Source organism: Quercus lobata, chromosome 1 (assembly GCF_001633185.2).
Source record: "Quercus lobata isolate SW786 chromosome 1, ValleyOak3.0 Primary Assembly, whole genome shotgun sequence".
Lineage (NCBI taxonomy): Eukaryota > Viridiplantae > Streptophyta > Magnoliopsida > Fagales > Fagaceae > Quercus > Quercus lobata.
Window position 1 is genome coordinate 49533727 of NC_044904.1, and position 13744 is coordinate 49547470.

Consider the following 13744-nt stretch of genomic DNA (forward strand, 5'->3'; position numbering starts at 1 on the left):
ACCATCACTGAAACTTTATCCACTGTCTTACAATAAAAAAATGCCAAATTATATCAAAAAGTATATAAAGACAAAAGCGACTGGGTCTTCAATTAAAACCAGTCGCTAACCCGTGCGATGCACGGGATAGTTCTATAAAAAATAAAAAATATTTATTTTGCTATTATAACTTGGCTTTAAAAAAAAAAAAAAAAATGCTATAGTGATGTCTTCATAGAATGCTCAACTGCAATTAGATTTACTATTCACCTCCAATATAATCTATGTTATCTTGCACATTTGTTTGCATAACAAACGGGTCATTTTCAATTTTATAATAAAACAATCTATGGTAAAGAGATAAAACTGTTCCATTGAAGGATGCATGATGAATGTCAACTTTCCCAACTTTTGTAGTGTAGAATGATGTTCTCTTTCCTCTTCTTTTGCATTGCACTACATTTGGGTAGTGTTCAGCCCAAAGGATTGTGCAAAACTTCTCCAAATCATAGCTGTTTTGATTGTAAACCTATGCACATATCATAAAGAGTAAATCCTACTTTGGATAAATATATATTATACAATTATTCAAATGGTTAAATTAAAAAGGAAATAAAGAAGAAGAGTTGCACCAGCCACAAACTCAATTAGATTTCTTTTGAATAAAACAGTGTTTTAAAGTGTTAAAAAAAAAAAAAAAAAATTGAGAAAGGGGAAGGAATACTTACACTTGAAAATAGAAAATTTGAAAATCTACTAATTTAGTGCTTGATAATAGATTTACAAATTGCATTCCCACATCCTCCATCTTCTGCAAGTTAATTGGATATAATTAAAAAAAATTTCCTAACAGGACGCACTTTCCTTTCCATTACGCTTTGCATATTTTCATCCTAATAAAGTTTAATAGGATCAATACTTGAACGAATGCCATCACATTGAATGTTGGACTGTTTGGATTCTGATAAATGATATGTTGGTGATCTAGGAGAGAAGAAGGGTGACTGATTCGCTGAAAAGAATACCGAAGATGATGATGACAGATTCCTTGAAGTCGTGACTGGTAAAGACCCAAACCTGGAGCTATCTTCTCTGAGTTCCATATTTACAAACTTTTCTACCATCCAAAGATATCAAATCCTGTGCATGCGCTCTAGTTATGAGGAGCCTCTCTGAAATAAAAAAAGTATGGCTTTAGTAAATCAGGGATCTTCCCAATACGGTAGAAAGAACTAAAAAATGCAAGTAAAGTGGAATACTCTTTCCATGATTATTATTTTAAATGGCTTCAAAACTGACATTGACATCCTACCAAGTAATTGCATAACAACAATGGAAGAAAACAACGTTTTGATATCTCTCAACATGGAAAAAGTGAAAACACTTAATGAAAGTGGACATTATTAGAAATTGTCTATTATTCTACTTTCAAATAGTAGCATAACAGTCATAAATCATTGCAAACTTCAATTTAACAGCAAAAATTCCAAAACATGTATGTATCAGTGCTTCCAAATCTACTATCTAAGCCCATATCCTACCGATCAAATTGCTTGGACATTCTAGTGCAGATAAATATTATGCAATGGATTTTAAAATCTCCAATGTACTACCAAGGGCCATATCTTCAGTGTTATGACATGCAATCATGTATCAATAACCCCTTCAACGCTGTTAATCCTTTATTCTTTGTTTTTATCAATAAAGTGACCCTCTTAGTCCTTTCCCTGGTCTAAGCACCCTCAAATTTCACAGTAGTACTCGTTAATAGTGAAGTAATCAGTTCTTACAAAAAAGTAAATCAAATAACAATGAGAAATAACCCACTATTTGCCTATTAGATTCAATAATCAATATATCAGCTTGGATCACAGTGAAGTCTCACAAAATATGCTTCAAAAATAGATATGGAAGAAGAAAACATGCACACAGCTCTACCTTTTCACTTTGCTATTGCTGGAATTTGTAGCCAGCCTCTAAACTCTATAGGTTCAGTCCTTCGCTGTGCATGGTAGAAAGCAGAAAATAAAAGTCAGTAGTAGGCACGGATCTTAGCTTTCATGGTTATACCTAAATTTAAAATACAAACCTTACCATAACTAACAAAAATAACTATACTTGGGTTAGATTTTTTTTTTTTTTAATAAAAAAAAAAATAAGGTCTTTGGGTTAGAATTGATTTTGTTTTAGTAGAAAATTCTTAATGACAATTGACAGGATGGAAGCTGAACATTGAGTTGGGTGTCGGAGGTAAATTATTGAAGGCCTTGGGACCCAAGTGAAGAATACAAATGCTTGATTCCTGTTTATTCTTAGTGCATTTGTGGCCCAAAATTCTGAGGGATGATTGGTATGGTTTGTATTAGTCTTAGTCTGGGTTTTAGCTAGATTTAGTAAGTGTTTATAATTAGTGAGCACCAAATTTTCAATCTCGAAATCAAAAGCTACTTTTGATATGACAGAAAAGTTTCCAACTGAAACAACAATTTTATATAAGTAAAAGCTCACCTCAGGGTGGCAATCTTGGTGGACAATTGTCTGGTTGTTCGTATTTACATACACCTCACAGGATACTCTTATTTGATGAAAATGTTGGAACGCAGTTTAAACACATGGAGAAAGAAGGCGCATCATGTAACAGAATAAAGCTTGTAAGAGAATACTATGGAATTGTCAGAACAAAACTAAAATTTCCTTAACATACCGTTTCTTAATGCAATGAGTGTACTGACTGGTTTATGTCAAGTAAAGCAAATAATGATGGTACACAAAAAGGTAAAAGGGTACATTTGATGTGTTCAAGGGCAGTGAGTTTACAATCATAAACACATTGTTCTTTTTCATCAATAAAACACTTATTATCGATCAAAAAAAAAAAAAAATCAATTGTTATTGTGACATTATTTGAGATTTGCCTTAAAGATTTTGAAACTGTAGCATGGGCATATATAATTGAAACATATGACCTTGTGAAAAATCACAAAATATGAAAGAGAAAGCAATGCGGCCAATAATTGAAATTAGCAAACTCCACTACCGGTTCCAAACTCATCAATCTATGCTAATCATTCAAAGGAAACACTCCCAATTTTAACCCTAAATCATACTTAACAGCCAAAAACAATAGAACAAAATTTCAAACTCCACTACCGGTTCCAAACTCATCAATCTATGCTAATCATTCAAAGAAACACTCCCAATTGTAACCCTAAATCATACTTTACAGCCAATAACAATAGAACAAAATTAAAAACTTACCGGTAATGTTTTCAGAGAAGTTTTGATTTGATTATAAAGTCCCAATCAAAAGAAACACTCCCAATTTTAACCCTAAATCATACTTAACAGCCAAAAACAATAGAACAAAATTTCAAACTCCACTACCGGTTCCAAACTCATCAATCTATGCTAATCATTCAAAAGAAACACTCCCAATTGTAACCCTAAATCATACTAAACAGCCAAAAACAATAGAACAAAATTTCAAACTCCACTATCGGTTCCAAACTCATCAATCTATGCTAATCATTCAAAAGAAACACTCCCAATTGTAACCCTAAATCATACTTAACAACCAATAACAATTGAACAAAATTAAAAACTTACCGGTAATGTTTTTGGAGAAGTTCTGGTTTGATTATAAAGTCCCTCAGTTTTTTCTCTCCATCTCTGAAAAACCACAAATTTACTCCAAATTAAGAGAACGGGTAAGGGGGAAAACCTAAAATTAAAATAAAAACCTATGCTAATCATTCAAAAGAAACACTCCCAATTGTAACCCTAAATCATACTTAACAGCCAATAACAATTGAACAAAATTAAAAACTTACCGGTAATGTTTTCTCTCCATCTCTGAAAAACCACAAATTTACTCCAAATTAAGAGAACGGGTAAGGGGGAAAACCTAAAATTAAAATAAAAACATTACTAATCATTCTTTAAAACGCCAAGAGACGAAGCCTTTCCCCAGGTTCAATGAAATCCGTAGTTGACTTTGATTACTTATATGGAAGAGATTGCGTGCGTGAGGTTAAGGATTTGGGGGAAGGTTAGAGATTTAAAGAGTTGGGGGAAGGTTAGAGATTTAAAGAGAGAGGGAGTTCTTCGCATGGAGGGGAGTCGGGAGAGATAAATATAGGATTTAGTCGGGTTATTCTCTTAAAAAAAATTAAACTTAAATAAATAAAATAAAAAGAATTTAAAAAAAAAATAGTGATGACGTGGAAAATTGTAGGAGCTTCTAAGGCTTCGGTTTTATATATATATATAGATGACATGAATGAATGTATGTATTCATCTCAAAAAGACATGAATGTAACTCCTCCCAAAAATAATAATTACCTTCAAGGCCCAATTAAAAATATGTTTTTTGGTTTGTTGTGGGCATGGTTTCAATGACAAATGATGATGGCAACAATCTATTTAAAAAGTCAAAGGCAACGGTTCTAATCGAAATCTTTACTTCTTTCTTAAAGCAAAAAAAACTGTATTTTTTTAAGGGTTCGGTCAAACTTTGGGTTTTTTTTTTTCCTTAGAAATATAAAAAAAACAGTTAAAGAATTAATCATTTTTTACTTTCCCCATATAAATTTTTGTAAAAATATTTCTTAAACCTATGCTTTTAGGCCAATCATTAAGTTGTCTTTTTTAAAAGATAAACCTTCGTTTGAGAATTCATAAAGAAATAGAATAGAATAATCATAAAGGAATAAGTTTTTTTTTTTTTTTTTGGTAGAAATAGTTTCAACTTATGACGTCTATTCAGAGATTTTATTAATTAAGCTAACTGGCACCCACGTAAAGGAATGGAATTGAATGTATTTAAATAAGGGAAATGAATGAAATGAAATTCAATAATCTTTTTTTATTAATTCAGCAAGCTAAGTAACTTTTTTTTAGGGAATGTATGTAACTTTATTTGAGAGTAACATAAAATAAAATAAATAAAATCCACATGATGCAACGGTTTCCCTGCTCATTGACCCACACACACGGGCTTGGAGGGCTGATATGGTTCAAAAAAATTTCTCCTCAATGATGCCTCTTCAAATCTAAGCATTCCCCTTAGCTTTTGACTTCCTTGTGATCGAATGGTCTGGGCATTTACCCCAAAAGGGGACTTCACAGTGCATAGTGCTTACAAATTAGCCTTGGAAATGGGGCACGATGGGAATTCTGGGGAAGCATCAAGGGCTGAGAGTAGCAGGCATGATGATAATCCTACTTGTGAGGCATGTAGTTCAAGGGCTGAGAGTAGCAGGCATGTACTATGGGATTATGAGAAAGCGCAGGAGATTTGGAAGCTTTCTCATATTCCCTTTGATGTACGTGGGGCCAATTTTCTAGAATTTGTGGATCTTTTATGGCACTTGAAGTTCAAGCAAAGGAAGGGGGATGAGTTGCTAGAGCTTGTCGTTATGGTGGCTTGGTGTTTATGATTCAACCGTAATGAAGCCAAACTTGGAAAGGCAAGACCACCGGGTCTGCTATTCTGCAGAAGGCACGATACATGCTAGATGAGTTCTAGACTGCAAATCTAAAGTTGTCCCAGACCAATCCTAAGGAAGAGGTAAGATTGGAGCCCCCAGGTGATCTGTGGTACAAAATTAATAGTGATACTGCAATCTTTGAAAGCACTAGTTCTATCGGAGTAGGAGCTATCATTCGAGACCATGATGGACAAGTCGAAGCGGCTCTTAGCAAGGCACTTCTAGTACCTTTAGGGCCACTAGAGGCCAAGGCAAAGGCACTAAAGGAGAGCATTTTATTTGCCTAGGACGTGGGTCTTCGGGATGTTATTTTTGAGAGAGACTCAAAAATTGTTTGTGATGCAGTAACTGGATGTAGTGAACCACCATCAACAATAAGCACTCTAATTGAAGGGATTAGATTGAAATTGCAAGACTTTCGGAGGGCAAGGGTATCACATGTTCTTCAACATGGTAATCGCCCTGCTCATTTATTGGCAAAATATACCAGGCATTTTGTTGGTTATGTAACTTGGATAGAGGAAACTACTTATATGGTTGAGTCTGCTATGACTCATGATGTAATGTTGTTGTCTTCGTCTTAATAAAGGTTACCATCTTCTTATATAAAAAAAAACGAGTTCTCTTATTGAAGTGGGCTTTCCCCACCGTTTTGTATTTTTTTACGTAAATCATACTTTTTGACTTTTATATTTTTTTTTTTTATAGAAAATATTTCATACATTTGGAAACATATAAATAATTTAGAAAAAAAAATTATAAATAGATTATACACAAAAAGGAACTTATAAATAGGTAACTGAGGATTAAGTTCAAATGATCGTAAGTTTTTGCGATATTAAACTAATCAATCAATTTTAAGTAGATTAGTAATTTTCCAAGTCCATTGTAGAGTTATATCATGCATACTAAATATCATATCAATATGATGTATGTACTATTCAATTTTAAAAAATAATTTGTTTAGTAGATTTAATAAAAAAAAATAAAAACCAAACTTTTAAATTTCATTTATATATATAAGACATTAATTTTTAATTTTATTGATATTTAATATAGATCCAATAATAAGTAATTGAGTATTTTTATTTTCAATAGAATTACCTCATGTATATTTTAAATCCAATTTAAATTTACAAATTTGTAAAGGTAAATTTTTTGTAGAAAGATATCTATTTTTGCCACCCTTTGATTTGAGCTTATGAGAGGTGCATTGTGCAGAGTTACCAAATTCACATTCACATTACATGAACTGTGACTGTACCCTTCACCTAAAACTTGTAATGAAAGAAGTACCAATTGAGCTAAAGCTCGTTAGTCCAAACTCATATTAAATAACTAACTACTAATCAAACTCATGGTCTATTAATTAGTTTTGAGTTCATACTTTTAGGGTTTATGACCTGACATGGGATGAGTTCAAAATTATTGTCTGCTATCGCTCGAAATTATTAGTACATATGATTTAAGATCCTCAAAATTTTGTACCGTAACTCTACTATGGATTGCTTAAAATCCTATTTGTTCATTGTGGGAAAAAAATTGGATTTTACTATGCCATTGATCTTAAGAATTCTAAAAAATCATAATTTGTGACATTCATATATTAATAGCAAAAGATAAAAAAATAAATAAATAAATAAGCATCCAATAAATTAGTAGTGAGCTGGGATTAGGATTTTTATTCTCACTTTACACACAATTAATTAATAAATAAAATCACTACTTGAGAACCCTTCAAAAAAAATCATTATATGAGAAAACTATTAAAAAAAATAGAATGTGAGATATAATTATTTATTTAAAAGGCCAATTCATGGAAGAAACTCATGATACGATTGGTCATGTAATTAGATTAGAGGGTAAACACATGCAAATAATTACGCAATCAGGAATGAAACCGATGTAATATAAAGTTACATACGTAGGTAACATGCCTCTCATTTGTTAAGAAAAAGAATGTGCTTATTATTATTATTATTATTATCTATATATATATATATAAAACCGAAGCTTTTCAAGCTTCCACAATTTTCCACATCATCGCCATTTTAAAAAAATTAAAAAATTATTTTTATTTTCCAATCCACGTCATCATTTTTTTTTAAATCATCAGCATTATTAAAAAAAAAAAAAAAGCTCCACGTTATCATTTTTTTTAAAATCATCAGCATTATTAAAAAAAAAAAAAAAACCCAAATTTTTGTTCTCCTTCCCCAAACCCTAAACCTCTTCTTACACACCGCCTCTTTGTTCTCTATTTCTCTCCCTCATCTCTCTTCTCTACCCTTTCAACCTCTGATTTGTTTTTGTTCATGGCAAAACATACAACTCTACAGTAAAGGGCAATTTTCCTTTGGGATGTGTTACTCCATAGAATTGATTTCTATTTTTCATTTATAACTGCAAAATGTTCTCCATTATCGACTGCGTGAGAGAGGAAGTCATATACTGAGATTTACTTTAGACTATTGGTCAACTGTGAAGTCTTTTTATTTCCCTTTTTCCAATCCTTCCAAAATCAGATTTTTTGCACTGTGAAGTCGTTTGCTCCTTTTGTTATTATTATTATTTTTTTGTTTCTCTTAAAAATATAGATCATAATGGTGTCATGTCCACCAGGAGGTTCTTTGACTTATTTTAACATGGTTTTTTTAACATATGTTCTACTGTGTTTGTCAGGCTGAAGAGCTTGCCGCTGGACGAGATGGTGAGCCTATATAAGTGAACGTTTTGTCTGCTTTGCTTTTCTAAATTCTTATTGTTTTTCCTTCCTTTGTGTTCATTGCAGATGGGAGATCAGAGTAATAATTAGCCCAATTACGTTCTTTTCTTTTCTTTTTTTTTTTGTTGAATCACTGCTATTATCTAAATTAATTCTTTGCTTCTTGCATATTTCATTAACAGGTCAATCACGTAGCCACTGAATCATCATCACCAACATTGATCGTTCGTGCTAATTTTTCTATTATATACTATCCTTTGTGTAAGTTCCCCGATAAAACCCTAAACCTCTTTTTACACACCGCTAAAATTATTGAACAAAGAGGAATTCAATAATTTTGGTGTTTCTCAAGAACTCCTTGGTAAGATCACCTTGAATCCTCAATCTTCCTTATCTTCTTCCTTTTTTGTTGCTGTTGTCCTAATCTATTTGCTTATAATTAATTTGTGGTTTTTGTTTCCATAGTTTTTGAACATTCTTGAATTAGGACGAAATCAAGATGACTTTGAGGCTAAAGGATTGATTTGGGGTTTTTATTAGTTTTGGGATTTTGGGGTTCCTAATTAGGGTTTGCTGCAATTATAGATTTCAATTGCTAATATGTTTCCTCTTTGTTCTTTTTTGTTTTTCCCAGGGGAACACCATAGAAGATCAAATTCTACCTATGCTTTGTCTCTTTGTGTTTTGAGGTTTTAATTTAATTTAGGATTTCATCCCGAACCTGTTCTCTTTATTTATTTGTTAGTAGGAGTGAAATTGTGGTTTTTGGGTCCAGTTTAGCACTTTGGTTTACTAATTTGTGTTTTTTTAATTCAAAACTTCTGAATAAGGTTTTAAATATATTTTGGGTTCTATTTGTTGTTATCCATATAATTGTAGACAAGCTATGAGTCTTCCATGTTTGAAAGACTTAATCTTCATCAAAATATATGAACACTAACAAAAATATTTTTAATTTTGCATTTCGTAGGATTTAGTTTTCTGTATTTTGGTTGGTTGGTTTTGATTTAATTTATTGGGTATCAAACCTGTGAAGAATTTTGGAGAGCAAGCTTGATCAGCTTTGTGGAGGCTCTTTGTGTTCTAAACCTGCTTGTATGTTAGTAAGAGCAAAGTAGATGGTGAGGTCTTGGGTTCAAGATCCAGCCAATGTATGTGTATCTTACTTATAAAAAAAATGTAGGTTAGCTCAGTCTTTAGGCTTATCATAGCAATTTCTGTTGTAATTTTGTACAATATCAGCTCTGTTCCATTTCAATTCCTTTTATACATTGTATAGTTTCTTCTTATAGTGTTATAGTTTTTTCAATGATATGATTGTGATTTAAAATGGTATGGAGAGCTGCAAAGATATGTTTGATCTAAATTCCAAAAGGAGCAGCCAGGAGCAGCTATGCTAATTGTTACTCCCTATAAGATGCATTTAGATTTTATTTATTTTGCCACTTCCCTTATTGTTATATCACTGAATTATCCTCTAGACTTATTATATTTGTAAATGCTCTTGATGAATTTTTTTCATATTAGGGAAGTTATTAATTATCTCTAATTTGTTTTAATTGGAACTCTTACAATACAAATATGTAAGTACATATATGTAATTGCAGGTACAGAGCTACAGCCATGCTTAGCATGCCATCAACCTCATTGAAATTTATGTTGCATAAAGGATATAAGAAAGTTGTGTTGTTTTCACCTTGCAATGGCAAAGACAAGATTTAGCAAAATAAGTACAGCATCCAAAGTTTTATTCAGCAAAAATACAATCAGGATGAGATTTTGATTGGTTTCTCATGTCAGGTAATTCTCCCAATTCTTTTCAAATTTGTTTTCCTAAATTATATCCGTTTGTCTCTCTATTTGTTTGTAAACTCCACCATTGAATCTTTGTACATCCCTATTTTTTCCTCTCTTTTTTCCATATGGATTTTTCTTTTATTTCGTTTGGTTCCCTATTGCTTGATTATTTTTCATGTTTTTTTTTTTTGTTTGATGGGTTTCCTTTGGTTTTGGAGGATTGCAAGGAACACAACCTAGAAGGTTTTAATTCTTCTACTATTCCGTTTTGTTCCTTTTTCTACTATTAAAAAAAAACAGAACAAAGTTCTCCATTGTTCTATGGTTCATCATTTTAAGTTGTACTATGTTTTTTTTTTTTTAATTTAATTTTTTTAATGAAAAAGTTGTACTATGTTGATAAAACAAAGTTTAGAAATTTAGTACTTTTATTGTTAATTGCTTCTTCGCTGAGATGTAATTGTTCTCAACTCTATAGGATTCTCTTCTTTTTTCTTTTTTTTTTCTTTTTTGGTTATGGTTTTTTTCCCTAGCCTGTGTTTATATTAAACATGTTGATGAAAGGGTGATTATTTACATTTAAAGCTTTTTTTTTAATGAGAATCACAAAGACATCTAAAACTGAAAAAGAAAGTTTAAACTCCTAGAGTTTAATTTATAGATTGCTTAAGTTGAACTTTATGCCCTAAGACTTTGGGGTTACACATCAATTTTTTCATCTTTGTTGAAAATCTGAGTTTGATCATATTTTGTTCCTGAACCTATTACTGTTTTAGAATCCAAATTTTGGATTGGAATCATGCTTTTCTATATTACTTGCAATTAATTTTTTAACTCAAATTTGTAGTTGGATTGTCATATCTTTTGCCTCACAGAATGTTAAATGTTGTAGGTGGTTTCTTTTACCCAAATTTGTGTTGTGGACTTTTATTATTGCCCATAATCCATCCTATGATCCTTGCTTGACACTTGAGGTTAGAAGAAAAGGAGAGAGCCCCCTTTTTAATTTTTTTTTATTTTATTCCATAGCTATTTTCAACCAGACAAGACTTGGTTTTTGGGCATTAATTGTAAGGCCATGAAAGTTCTTAAATTGAAGGATTTACATTGGCAACTGCTTATTCTTAACTTAAATTTGTTAAGATTCTCATCCCTTTTTTAGTCAATTTGTATTTTCCTTATATTTTCCCCCATTTTGCTCTTGCTTTAACATTCTGTACTATTATGGGTTAAAAAAAAATTATAATATGCTTTGAGCCATAATATGCTTTGAGCCAATTATTATAAAAATTATCCCGTGCATCGCACGGGTTAGCGACTAGTTATTATTATTATCCAAATCCAATAGATTATATCACCAATTTTATATATATATATATATATATATATTATATAATAGCAGAAGCTTTTTCCTGCAATTAAGGAGGTGCTGCCACGTAGGAAAAATGCTCATCTAAAATTCAGCCACATTTAAGTTAAAAAGCGATAAATTACATTGTTTGGCAACACTACAACACCATTTAAAAGCAATAAATTATAATGTTTCACTACGTTAAAACACCGTTTGGGAGCACTCTTGGTATAAAAGGAAACTAACCACTTAAAAAAAATAAATAAATAAAAAAGAAAGAAAGAAAGATTGATACACAGAGAAAGGAGAAAGGAGAAAGAGAGATCGAGAGAAAAGAGAGACAAAGAAATAGAGAGACAGAGATAGAGATAAGGGCGCCACCTAGATCTTCTGTTATCACCGTAAGCCTCCACTCACTAACCCGACTATCGGAATCACTATGGTAAAGCTCTATTTTAAATTTAAAAATTTAGGGTTTTTGGTTTTTATTTGGAGAATCAATTTGGTGTTAATTATGATTTAGATTGGTATTTTGGGTCAGGTTTTGATTAAGGGATATGAAGATAAAGGAACCATGCAGAGTTCGTAGGCACCAAGAGAGAGAAGAAATATCTAAGGTAGGCCATTGTCCGTTCCCTCGCCAGACTTGGGCCCCCGAAACCGCAAGCACACATGAAGAAAAAACCATGGACCATCAACACTGTTAGGCCATATATCTGCCACCTAGATCGTCGGAATCAGAACCAGTACAATTTTTTTCCCATTTTTAATATTTTGGCATTTGGGTATGAAACGTTACTTTTGATTGAGTTTTTTTGTTGATATGTTTACATTTTATTCATTTTTCTTTCGGGTTTTTGGGTTCTCTATCAAAATGTTTGTTATCTCAATTTTAGATATTTGCTTTTGTTCTGTTTTTAGATTACAAAAATCACTAAAAATATTGATTTTAGTTTGGGTGTTTCTGTTTCTAATCTTTACGAAACCATTGAGATTAAATAAGTATAGGATTGAAATCATTGGGTATTTCCGTTTCAAATATTTATTTTCCTTTTTCAATCTTATTTTAGGTCTTTCTGCCAGAACATCATACCCCTAGATAGAGTCCGTAAGGCACAAAGTGACAGACTATACACCTGTAAAGTTATTGTTTTTGGTTTTCTCCCTTTCATTTTCAAATATGGGGATTGAATATAATTTAGGTTTGAATTTCTTTGTTGGGTTGGTTTAGATTTAGCTATTTCAATTAGATTTGGTTTTGAGTTAGGCTTCCATTAGCATGCCGCTAATAGGTAATTTGGCCAGTTTTTAATTTTTAACATTTTAAATTATTGTTGTGTTAATTTTGGCTTGAGTTAGATTGGTTTGGTTTTGAGTGATCATTTACAAAATTCATTATGATTATTATTTTTTCTCTTTTGAAAATTGAGATTGCTAAGTTTTTGAAATTGACAGCAGTGATCAACTTTGCAATGCCTAAGATAGTAATCAATATATACATTTTAGTAATATGCTCACAAATTTTTTGATAAAATTCTACTGTTGTTTTTTAATCTAAAATTTATTTTTATTGTTTATAATTTAAGTTTTATGATGTGAATAATGATAATACTCTGAAAATTCATAGGCTGGATGCTTCGAGCTTGAACGATTTAAAGGGCCTGAAAGAGTAAAAACAAAGAATCAAGGGAGACTAGGGTTGACTGGCCACAAACCCTCCGATGATGAAGTTAGTTTCTCTCTTCAAACTCCATATTTCTGGGAATTGTGTAAAAGGGAAAAACTTACCTTATTTTTACATAGAGGAGTGTTTATATAGTACATAGGGCAGTTACTTGTCTGATAACTTCCCTTATCATTGAGGAGGTCAGAAGATTCGAAATTAACTTCCATAACTGCCATGGAAGTTACATTGTTTGATCTTATTTTCTATAACCGTCATTGGTAGCAGTTCGTAGTAATGAACCTCAATTTTTACTTGTGCTCCGGAATAAGAATGTGGAGGTCATCTAATAGAGTTGGGATGTATAGAGGTCGCCCAAACATTTTTATGAACGGAGGACCTTGTCATGGACGAGTACTCCATTCAAAGCCCCTTTTTTATATTCTTGCCCTAGACGACCTTTATGGACGAACTTGGAGTTGGTCTATTTTCTAATACACCATCAGTTGTCCCCTTGTCCATGGGTCATCTAGGGAGATGTACAACCTGAATCCATTCTTTGGACGTATGTACTTATGTTGGCGACTAGGTGTGCCACGTGTCATGACTCCATTGGTGACGGGTGTCGTCGATTCATTTTTTCGAGGAGTATGCCACGTGTCACCTCTTGGTTGGTTGTGTCATTTCAAATGCTAAAGTCCACTGCCTATAAATAGTGGAATTCCTCCACTACCCTTTAC

General features: G+C 32.1%; 2 long non-coding RNA genes across 3 annotated transcripts; one reads left to right on the forward strand and one right to left on the reverse strand.

The window, feature by feature from the left end:
* Positions 1-1074: 1074 nt before the first annotated feature.
* Positions 1075-3599, reverse strand: LOC115959064. Of its 2 annotated transcripts, none has more exons than XR_004084758.1 (3): positions 3586-3599; positions 1918-1981; positions 1075-1151 (listed from the first exon to the last, which is right to left on the reverse strand). It is a non-coding gene; the product is annotated as an uncharacterized LOC115959064 (long non-coding RNA). The 2 variants fall into 2 exon arrangements; XR_004084764.1 differs by lacking the exon at positions 3586-3599 and adding an exon at positions 2488-2502.
* A 4088-nt stretch (positions 3600-7687) lies between these two features.
* Positions 7688-9746, forward strand: LOC115959152. The gene is made up of 2 exons (XR_004084790.1): positions 7688-8178; positions 8376-9746. It is a non-coding gene; the product is annotated as an uncharacterized LOC115959152 (long non-coding RNA).
* Positions 9747-13744: the final 3998 nt, after the last annotated feature.